At 28.3% G+C, this 12,690-nt stretch overlaps 1 protein-coding gene across 1 annotated transcript in view; it reads left to right on the top strand.

Annotated features, from left to right (window-relative positions):
* lrch1 (leucine-rich repeats and calponin homology (CH) domain containing 1) overlaps positions 1–12,690 on the top strand; it is a 313,647-nt gene that overhangs the window by 85,284 nt on the left and 215,673 nt on the right. The gene's annotated exons all lie outside the window — the stretch shown is intronic.

The raw sequence follows: 12,690 nt of genomic DNA, 5'->3' as shown, positions 1-12,690 counted from the left end.
TGACTTTTTATGCCTTACTTTACATGTCACTTTTATGCTTTTTATGCCTTAATAAACTATGTTGTTTTTATGCCTTACTATACTATGACGTTTTTATGACTTTTTACTGTCGTTTTTATGACTTACTATTCTATAATGTTTTCATGACTTTTTATGCCTTACTATACTATGTCGTTTTTATGACTTTTTATGCCATACTATACTATGTCACTTTTATGCTTTTTATGCCTTAATAAACTATATTGTTTTTATGCCTTATTATACTATGACGTTTTTATGACTTTTTACTATGTCGTTTTTATGACTTACTATTCTATGATGTTTTCATGACTTTTTATGCCTTACTTTACTATGTCGTTTTTATTACTTTTTATGCCATACTTTACTATGTAGTTTTAATGCCTTACTATACTATGTCATATTTATGACTTTTTATGCCTTACTATACTATGTCATTTTTATGACTTTTTATGCCTTACTATACTATGACGTATTTATGACTTTTTATGCCATACTTTACTATGTAGTTTTAATGCCTTGCTATACTATGTCATTTTTATGACTTTTTATACCTTACTATACTGTCATTTTCATGACTTAATATACTATGCTGTTTTTATGACTTTTTATGCCTTACTATACTATGTTGTTTTTTATGCCTTACTATACTATGTCATTTTTATGACTTTTTATGCCTTAATAAACTATGTTGTTTTTATGCCTTACTATACTATGACGTTTATATGACTTTTTATGCCTTGCTATTCTATGATGTTTTCATGACTTTTTATGCCTTACTTTACTATGTCGTTTTTATGACTTTTTATGCCTTACTATACTATGTCATTTTTATGACTTTTTATGCCTTGCTATACTATGACGTTTTTATGACTTTTTATGCCTTGCTATTCTATGATGTTTTCATGACTTTTTATGCCTTACTTTACTATGTCGTTTTTATGACTTTTTATGCCTTACTATACTATGTCATTTTTATGACTTTTTATGCCTTGCTATACTATGACGTTTTTATGACTTTTTATGCCTTGCTATTCTATGATGTTTTCATGACTTTTTATGCCTTACTTTACTATGTTGTTTTTATGACTTTTTATGCCTTACTATACTATGTTGTTCTATGCCTTCCTGTACTATGACGTTTTTATGCCTTTTTATGCCTTACTTTACTATGTAGTTTTAATGCCTTACTATACTATGTCATTTTTGTGACTTTTTATACCTTACTATACTGTCATTTTCATGACTTACTATACTATGCTGTTTTTATGACTTTTTATGCCTTACTATACTATGTCATTTTTACGACTTTTTATGCCTTGCTATTCTATGATGTTTTCATGGCTTTTTATGCCTTACTTTACTATGTCGTTTTTATGACTTTTTATGCCTTACTATACTATGACGTTTTTATGACTTTTTATGCCTTGCTATACTATGCCGTTTTTATGACTTTTTACTGTCGTTTTTATGGCTTTTTATGCCTTACTATACTATGTTGTTTTTATGACTTTTTATGGCTTACTATACTATGACGTTTTTATGACTTTTTATGCCTTACTATACTATGACGTTTTTATGACTTTTTATGCCTTGCTATACTATGCCGTTTTTATGGCTTTTTATGCCTTACTATACTATGTTGTTTTTTATGCCTTACTATACTATGTCATTTTTATGACTTTTGCTATTCTATGATGTTTTCCTGACTTTTTATGCCTTACTTTACTATGTCGTTTTTATGACTTTTTATGCCTTACTATACTATGACGTTTTTATGACTTTTTATGCCTTACTATACTATGTCATTTTTATGACTTTTTATGCCTTGCTATACTATGACATTTTTATGACTTTTTATGCCTTACTATACTATGTCATTTTTATGACTTTTTATGCCTTACTTTACTATGTCGTTTTTATGACTTTTTATGCCTTATTATACTATGTCATTTTTATGAATTTTGCTATTCTATGATGTTTTCATGACTTTTTATGCCTTACTATACTATGTCATTTTTATGACTTTTTATGCCTTGCTATACTATGACATTTTTATGACTTTTTATGCCATACTTTACCATGTCGTTTTAATGCCTTACTATACTATGTAATTTTTATGACTTTTTATGCCTTGCTATACTTTGCCGTTTTTATGGCTATTTATGCCTCGCTATACTATGTTGTTTTTATGACTTTTTATGCCTTACTTTACTATGACGTTTTTATGACTTTTTATGCCTTATTATACTATGACGTTTTTATGACTTTTTATGCCTTGCTATACTATGTTGTTTTTATGACTTTTTATGCCTTACTATACTATGTCATTTTTATGACTTTTTATGCCTTACTATACTATGTCATTTTTATGACTTTTTATGCCTTACTATACTATGTCATATTTATGACTTTTTATGACTTACTATACTATGCTGTTTTTATGACCTTTTATGCCTTACTATACTATGATGTTTTCATGACTTTTTATGCATTACTTTACTATGTCACTTTTATGCTTTTTATGCCTTAATAAACTATGTTGTTTTTATGCCTTATTATACTATGAAGTTTTTATGACTTTTTACTATGTAGTTTTTATGACTTACTATTCTATGATGTTTTCATGACTTTTTATGCCTTACTATACTATGTCGTTTTTATGGCTTTTTATGCCTTACTATACTATGACGTTTTTATGACTTTTTATGCCTTACTATACTATGTCATTTTTATGACTTACTATACTATGTCATTTTTATGACTTTTTATGCCTTGCTATACTATGACATTTTTATGACTTTTTATGCCTTACTATACTATGTCATTTTTATGACTTACTATACTGTCATTTTTATGACTTTTTATGCCTTTGCTATACTATGACATTTTTATGACTTTTTATGTCTTACTATACTATGTCATTTTTATGACTTTTTATGCCTTACTATACTATGTCGTTTTTATGGCTATTTATGCCTTGCTATTCTATGACGTTTTTATGACTTTTTATGCCTTGCTATTCTATGATGTTTTCATGACTTTTTATGCCTTACTATACTATGTCGTTTTTATGGCTATTTATGCCTTGCTATTCTATGACGTTTTTATGACTTTTTATGCCTTGCTATTCTATGATGTTTTCATGACTTTTTATGCCTTACTTTACTATGTCGTTTTTATGACTTTTTATGCCTTACTATACTATGTTATTCTATGCCTTTCTGTACTATGACGTTTTTATGACTTTTTATGCCTTACTATACTATGACGTTTTTATGACTTTTTATGCTTTGCTATACTATGACGTTTTTATGACTTTTTATGCCTTGCTATACTATGTCGTTTTTATGACTTTTTATGACTTACTATACTATGCTGTTTTTATGACTTTTTATGCCTTACTATACTATGTCATTTTTATGACTTTTTATGACTTACTATACTATGCTGTTTTTATGACTTTTTGTGCCTTACTATACTATGCCGTTTTTATGGCTTGTTATGCCTTACTATACTATATTGTTTTTTATGCCTTACTATACTATGTCATTTTTATGACTTTTTATGCCTTACTATACTATGACGTTTTTATGACTTTATATGCCTTACTATACTATGTCATTTTTATGACTTTTTATGCCATACTTTACTATGTCGTTTTTATGCCTTCCTGTACTATGACGTTTTGTGACTTTTTATGCCTTACCATACTATGTCATTTTTTTGACTTTTTATGCCTTGCTATACTATGACATTTTTATGACTTTTTATGCCATACTTTACTATGTCGTTTTTATGCCTTCCTGTACTATGACGTTTTGTGACTTTTTATGCCTTACTATACTATGTCATTTTTATGACTTTTTATGCCTTGCTATTCTATGATGTTTTCATGACTTTTTATGCCTTACTTTACTATGTCGTTTTTATGACTTTTTATGCCTTACTATACTATGTTGTTCTATGCCTTCCTGTACTATGACGTTTTTATGACTTTTTATGCCTTACTTTACTATGTAGTTTTAATGCCTTACTATACTATGTCATTTTTATGACTTTTTATGCCTTACTATACTATGTCATTTTTGTGACTTTTTATACCTTACTATACTATGACGTTTTTATGACTTTATATGCCTTATTATACTATGTCATTTTTATGAATTTTGCTATTCTATGATGTTTTCATGACTTTTTATGCCTTACTATACTATGTCATTTTTATGACTTTTTATGCCTTGCTATACTATGACATTTTTATGACTTTTTATGCCATACTTTACCATGTCGTTTTAATGCCTTACTATACTATGTAATTTGTATGACTTTTTATGCCTTGCTATACTTTGCCGTTTTTATGGCTATTTATGCCTCGCTATACTATGTTGTTTTTATGACTTTTTATGCCTTACTTTACTATGACGTTTTTATGACTTTTTATGCCTTATTATACTATGACGTTTTTATGACTTTTTATGCCTTGCTATACTATGTTGTTTTTATGACTTTTTATGCCTTACTATACTATGACGTTTTTATGACTTTTTATGCCATACTTTACTATGTAGTTTTAATGCCTTACTATACTATGTCATTTTTATGACTTTTTATGGCTTACTATAATATGTCATTTTTGTGACTTTTTATACCTTTCTATACTGTCATTTTCATGACTTACTATACTATGCTGTTTTTATGACTTTTTATGTCTTACTATACTATGTCATTTTTATGACTTTTTATGCCTTACTATACTATGATGTTTTCATGACTTTTTATGCATTACTTTACTATGTCACTTTTATGCTTTTTATGCCTTAATAAACTATGTTGTTTTTATGCCTTATTATACTATGAAGTTTTTATGACTTTTTACTATGTCGTTTTTATGACTTACTATTCTATGAAGTTTTCATGACTTTTTATGCCTTGCTATACTATGTCATTTTTATGACTTACTATACTGTCATTTTTATGACTTTTTATGCCTTGCTATACTATGTCGGTTTTATCGCTATTTATGCCTTACTTTTCTATGACGTTTTTATGACTTTTTATGCCTTGCTATTCTATGATGTTTTTATGACTTTTTATGCCTTGCTATTCTATGATGTTTTCATGACTTTTTATGCCTTACTATACTATGTCATTTTTATGACTTACTATACTATGTCATTTTTATGACTTTTTATGCCTTGCTATACTATGACATTTTTATGACTTTTTATGCCTTACTATACTATGTCAGTTTTATGACTTACTATACTGTCATTTTTATGACTTTTTATGCCTTGCTATACTATGACATTTTTATGACTTTTTATGCCTTACTATACTATGTCGTTTTTATGGCTATTTATGCCTTACTATTCTATGACGTTTTTATGACTTTTTATGCCTTACTATACTATGTCATTTTTATGACTGTTTATGCCTTACTATACTATGTCGTTTTTATGGCTATTTATGCCTTGCTATTCTATGACGTTTTTATGACTTTTTATGCCTTACTATTCTATGATGTTTTCATGACTTTTTATGCCTTGCTATTCTATGATTTTTTCATGACTTTTTATGCCTTACTTTACTATGTCGTTTTTATGACTTTTTATGCCTTACTATACTATGTTGTTCTATGCCTTCCTGTACTATGACGTTTTTATGACTTTTTATGCTTTACTATACTTTGACGTTTTAATGACTTTTTATGCCTTGCTATGACCTTTTAATGACTTTTTATGCCTTACTATACTATGTCGTTTTTATGGCTATTTATGCCTTACTATTCTATGACGTTTTTATGACTTTTTATGCCTTACTATACTATGTCATTTTTATGACTGTTTATGCCTTACTATACTATGTCGTTTTTATGGCTATTTATGCCTTGCTATTCTATGACGTTTTTATGACTTTTTATGCCTTACTATTCTATGATGTTTTCATGACTTTTTATGCCTTGCTATTCTATGATGTTTTCATGACTTTTTATGCCTTACTTTACTATGTCGTTTTTATGACTTTTTATGCCTTACTATACTATGTTGTTCTATGCCTTCCTGTACTATGACGTTTTTATGACTTTTTATGCCTTACTATACTTTGACGTTTTAATGACTTTTTATGCCTTGCTATGACCTTTTAATGACTTTTTATGCCTTACTATACTATGTCGTTTTTATGGCTATTTATGCCTTGCTATTCTATGACGTTTTTATGACTTTTTATGCCTTGCTATACTATGACGTTTTTATGACTTTTTATGCCTTGCTATACTAAGACGTTTTTATGACTTTTTATGCTTTGCTATACTATGACGTTTTTATGACTTTTTATGCCTTACTATACTATGTTGTTCTATGCCTTCCTGTACTATGACGTTTTTATGACTTTTTATGCCTTACTATACTATGTCATTTTTATGACTTACTATACTATTTCATTTTTTATGACTTTTTATGCCTTGCTATACTATGACATTTTTATGACTTTTTATGCCTTACTATACTATGTCATTTTTATGACTTACTATACTATGTCATTTTTATGACTTTTTATGCCTTGCTATACTATGACATTTTTATGACTTTTTATGCCTTACTATACTATGTCATTTTTATGACTTACTATACTATGTCATTTTTATGACTTTTTATGCCTTGCTATACTATGACATTTTTATGACTTTTTATGCCTTACTATACTATGTCATTTTTATGACTGTTTATGCCTTACTATACTATGTCGTTTTTATGGCTATTTATGCCTTGCTATTCTATGATGTTTTCATGACTTTTTATGCCTTACTTTACTATGTCGTTTTTATGACTTTTTATGCCTTACTATACTATGTTGTTCTATGCCTTCCTGTACTATGACGTTTTTATGACTTTTTATGCCTTACTATACTTTGACGTTTTTATGACTTTTTATGCCTTGCTATACTATGACGTTATTATGACTTTTTATGCCTTACTTTACTATGTCGTTTTTATGACTTTTTATGCCTTACTATACTATGTTGTTCTATGCCTTCCTGTACTATGACGTTTTTATGACTTTTTATGCCTTACTATACTTTGACGTTTTAATGACTTTTTATGCCTTGCTATGACCTTTTAATGACTTTTTATGCCTTACTATACTATGTCGTTTTTATGGCTATTTATGCCTTGCTATTCTATGACGTTTTTATGACTTTTTATGCCTTGCTATACTATGACGTTTTTATGACTTTTTATGCCTTGCTATACTAAGACGTTTTTATGACTTTTTATGCCTTACTATACTATGTTGTTCTATGCCTTCCTGTACTATGACGTTTTTATGACTTTTTATGCCTTACTATACTATGACGTTTTTATGACTTTTTATGCCTTGCTATACTATGACGTTATTATGACTTTTTATGCCTTACTATACTATGTTGTTCTATGCCTTCCTGTACTATGACGTTTTTATGACTTTTTATGCCTTACTATACTATGACGTTTTTATGACTTTTTATGCCTTGCTATACTATGACGTTTTTATGACTTTTTATGCCTTGCTATACTAAGACGTTTTTATGACTTTTTATGCTTTGCTATACTATGACGTTATTATGACTTTTTATGCCTTACTATACTATGTTGTTCTATGCCTTCCTGTACTATGACGTTTTTATGACTTTTTATGCCTTACTATACTATGACGTTTTTATGACTTTTTATGCCTTGCTATACTATGACCTTTTTATGACTTTTTATGCCTTACTATACTATGTCATTTTTATGACTTACTATACTATTTCATTTTTATGACTTTTTATGCCTTGCTATACTATGACATTTTTATGACTTTTTATGCCTTACTATACTATGTCATTTTTATGACTTACTATACTATGTCATTTTTATGACTTTTTATGCCTTACTATACTATGACGTTTTTATGACTTTTTATGCCTTGCTATACTATGACCTTTTTATGACTTTTTATGCCTTACTATACTATGTCGTTTTTATGGCTTTTTATGCCTTACTATACTATGACGTTTTTATGACTTACTATACTATGTCATTTTTATGACTTACTATACTATGTCGTTTTTATGACTTTTTATGCCTTGCTATACTATGACCTTTTTATGACTTTTTATGCCTTACTATACTATGTCATTTTTATGACTTTTTATGCCTTACTATACTATGACGTTTTTATGACTTTTTATGCCTTGCTATACTATGACGTTTTTATGACTTTTTATGCCTTGCTATACTAAGACGTTTTTATGACTTTTTATGCTTTGCTATACTATGACGTTTTTATGACTTTTTATGCCTTACTATACTATGTTGTTCTATGCTTTCCTGTACTATGACGTTTTTATGACTTTTTATGCCTTGCTATACTATGACATTTTTATGACTTTTTATGCCTTACTATACTATGTCAGTTTTATGACTTACTATACTGTCATTTTTATGACTTTTTATGCCTTGCTATACTATGACATTTTTATGACTTTTTATGTCTTACTATACTATGTCATTTTTATGACTTTTTATGCCTTACTATACTATGTCGTTTTTATGGCTATTTATGCCTTACTATTCTATGACGTTTTTATGACTTTTTATGCCTTACTATACTATGTCATTTTTATGACTGTTTATGCCTTACTATACTATGTCATTTTTATGACTTTTTATGCCTTACTATACTATGTCGTTTTTATGGCTATTTATGCCTTGCTATTCTATGACGTTTTTATGACTTTTTATGCCTTGCTATTCTATGATGTTTTCATGACTTTTTATGCCTTACTTTACTATGTCGTTTTTATGACTTTTTATGCCTTACTTTACTATGTCATTTTTATGACTTTTTATGCCTTACTATACTATGTCGTTTTTATGGCTATTTATGCCTTACTATTCTATGACGTTTTTATGACTTTTTATGCCTTACTATACTATGTCATTTTTATGACTGTTTATGCCTTACTATACTATGTCATTTTTATGACTTTTTATGCCTTACTATACTATGTCGTTTTTATGGCTATTTATGCCTTGCTATTCTATGACGTTTTTATGACTTTTTATGCCTTACTATTCTATGATGTTTTCATGACTTTTTATGCCTTGCTATTCTATGATGTTTTCATGACTTTTTATGCCTTACTATACTATGTTGTTCTATGCCTTCCTGTACTATGACGTTTTTATGACTTTTTATGCCTTACTATACTATGTTGTTCTATGCCTTCCTGTACTATGACGTTTTTATGACTTTTTATGCCTTACTATACTTTGACGTTTTAATGACTTTTTATGCCTTACTATACTATGTCGTTTTTATGGCTTTTTATGCCTTGCTATACTATGACGTTTTTATGACTTTTTATGCCTTTTTATGCCTTTTTATGCCTTTTTATGCCTTGCTATACTAAGACGTTTTTATGACTTTTTATGCTTTGCTATACTATGACGTTTTTATGACTTTTTATGCCTTACTATACTATGTTGTTCTATGCTTTCCTGTACTATGACGTTTTTATGACTTTTTATGCCTTGCTATACTATGACATTTTTATGACTTTTTATGCCTTACTATACTATGTCAGTTTTATGACTTTTTATGCCTTACTATACTATGTCGTTTTTATGGCTATTTATGCCTTACTATTCTATGACGTTTTTATGACTTTTTATGCCTTACTATACTATGTCATTTTTATGACTGTTTATGCCTTACTATACTATGTCATTTTTATGACTTTTTATGCCTTACTATACTATGTCAGTTTTATGACTTACTATACTGTCATTTTTATGACTTTTTATGCCTTGCTATACTATGACATTTTTATGACTTTTTATGTCTTACTATACTATGTCATTTTTATGACTTTTTATGCCTTACTATACTATGTCGTTTTTATGGCTATTTATGCCTTACTATTCTATGACGTTTTTATGACTTTTTATGCCTTACTATACTATGTCATTTTTATGACTTTTTATGCCTTACTATACTATGTCGTTTTTATGGCTATTTATGCCTTGCTATTCTATGACGTTTTTATGACTTTTTATGCCTTACTATTCTATGATGTTTTCATGACTTTTTATGCCTTGCTATTCTATGATGTTTTCATGACTTTTTATGCCTTACTTTACTATGTCGTTTTTATGACTTTTTATGCCTTACTTTACTATGTCATTTTTATGACTTTTTATGCCTTACTATACTATGTAGTTTTTATGGCTATTTATGCCTTACTATTCTATGACGTTTTTATGACTTTTTATGCCTTACTATACTATGTCATTTTTATGACTGTTTATGCCTTACTATACTATGTCATTTTTATGACTTTTTATGCCTTACTATACTATGTCGTTTTTATGGCTATTTATGCCTTGCTATTCTATGACGTTTTTATGACTTTTTATGCCTTACTATTCTATGATGTTTTCATGACTTTTTATGCCTTGCTATTCTATGATGTTTTCATGACTTTTCATGCCTTACAATACTATGTTGTTCTATGCCTTCCTGTACTATGACGTTTTTATGACTTTTTATGCCTTACTATACTATGTTGTTCTATGCCTTCCTGTACTATGACGTTTTTATGACTTTTTATGCCTTACTATACTTTGACGTTTTAATGACTTTTTATGCCTTACTATACTATGTCGTTTTTATGGCTATTTATGCCTTGCTATTCTATGACGTTTTTATGACTTTTTATGCCTTGCTATACTATGACGTTTTTATGACTTTTTATGCCTTGCTATACTAAGACGTTTTTATGACTTTTTATGCTTTGCTATACTATGACGTTTTTATGACTTTTTATGCCTTACTATACTATGTTGTTCTATGCCTTCCTGTACTATGACGTTTTTATGACTTTTTATGCCTTACTATACTATGACGTTTTTATGACTTTTTATGCCTTGCTATACTATGACCTTTTTATGACTTTTTATGCCTTACTATACTATGTCATTTTTATGACTTTTTATGCCTTACTATACTATGTCATTTTTATGACTTTTTATGCCTTGCTATACTATGACATTTTTATGACTTTTTATGCCTTACTATACTATTTCATTTTTATGACTTACTATACTATGTCATTTTTATGACTTTTTATGCCTTGCTATACTATGACATTTTTATGACTTTTTATGCCTTACTATACTATGTCATTTTTATGACTGTTTATGCCTTACTATACTATGTCGTTTTTATGGCTATTTATGCCTTGCTATTCTATGATGTTTTCATGACTTTTTATGCCTTACTTTACTATGTCGTTTTTATGACTTTTTATGCCTTACTATACTATGTTGTTCTATGCCTTCCTGTACTATGACGTTTTTATGACTTTTTATGCCTTACTATACTTTGACGTTTTAATGACTTTTTATGCCTTGCTATGACCTTTTAATGACTTTTTATGCCTTACTATACTATGTCGTTTTTATGGCTATTTATGCCTTGCTATTCTATGACGTTTTTATGACTTTTTATGCCTTGCTATACTATGACGTTTTTATGACTTTTTATGCCTTGCTATACTAAGACGTTTTTATGACTTTTTATGCCTTACTATACTATGTTGTTCTATGCCTTCCTGTACTATGACGTTTTTATGACTTTTTATGCCTTACTATACTATGACGTTTTTATGACTTTTTATGCCTTGCTATACTATGACGTTATTATGACTTTTTATGCCTTACTATACTATGTTGTTCTATGCCTTCCTGTACTATGACGTTTTTATGACTTTTTATGCCTTGCTATACTATGACCTTTTTATGACTTTTTATGCCTTACTATACTATGTCATTTTTATGACTTACTATACTATTTCATTTTTATGACTTTTTATGCCTTGCTATACTATGACATTTTTATGACTTTTTATGCCTTACTATACTATGTCATTTTTATGACTTACTATACTATGTCATTTTTATGACTTTTTATGCCTTGCTATACTATGTCATTTTTATGACTGTTTATGCCTTACTATACTATGTCATTTTCATGACTTACTATACTATGACATTTTTATGACTTTTTATGCCTTACTATACTATGTCATTTTTATGACTGTTTATGCCTTGCTATTCTATGACGTTTTTATGACTTTTTATGCCTTGCTATACTATGTCGTTTTTATGACTTTTTATGCCTTACTATACTATGTTGTTCTATGCCTTCCTGTACTATGACGTTTTTATGACTTTTTATGCCTTGCTATACTATGACCTTTTTATGACTTTTTATGCCTTGCTATACTATGTCGTTTTTATGACTTTTTATGCCTTGCTATACTATGTCATTTTTATGACTTTTTATGCCTTGCTATACTATGACATTTTTATGACTTTTTATGCCTTGCTATTCTATGATGTTCTATGCCTTCCTGTACTATGACGTTTTTATGACTTTTTATGCCTTACTATACTATGTAATTTTTATGACTTTTTATGCCTTACTATACTGTCATTTTCATGACTTACTATACTATTCTGTTTTTATGACTTTTTATGCCTTACTATACTATGTCATTTTTTTGACTTTTTATACCTTACTATACTGTCATTTTCATGACTTCCTATACTATGTCATTTTTATGACTTTTATATATGAATA

This window comes from Seriola aureovittata, chromosome 11 (assembly GCF_021018895.1).
Source record: "Seriola aureovittata isolate HTS-2021-v1 ecotype China chromosome 11, ASM2101889v1, whole genome shotgun sequence".
Taxonomy (NCBI): Eukaryota; Metazoa; Chordata; class Actinopteri; order Carangiformes; family Carangidae; genus Seriola; species Seriola aureovittata.
Note: the sequence above shows the minus strand (reverse complement) of the source record. Positions and strands in the feature narration are given on the sequence as shown.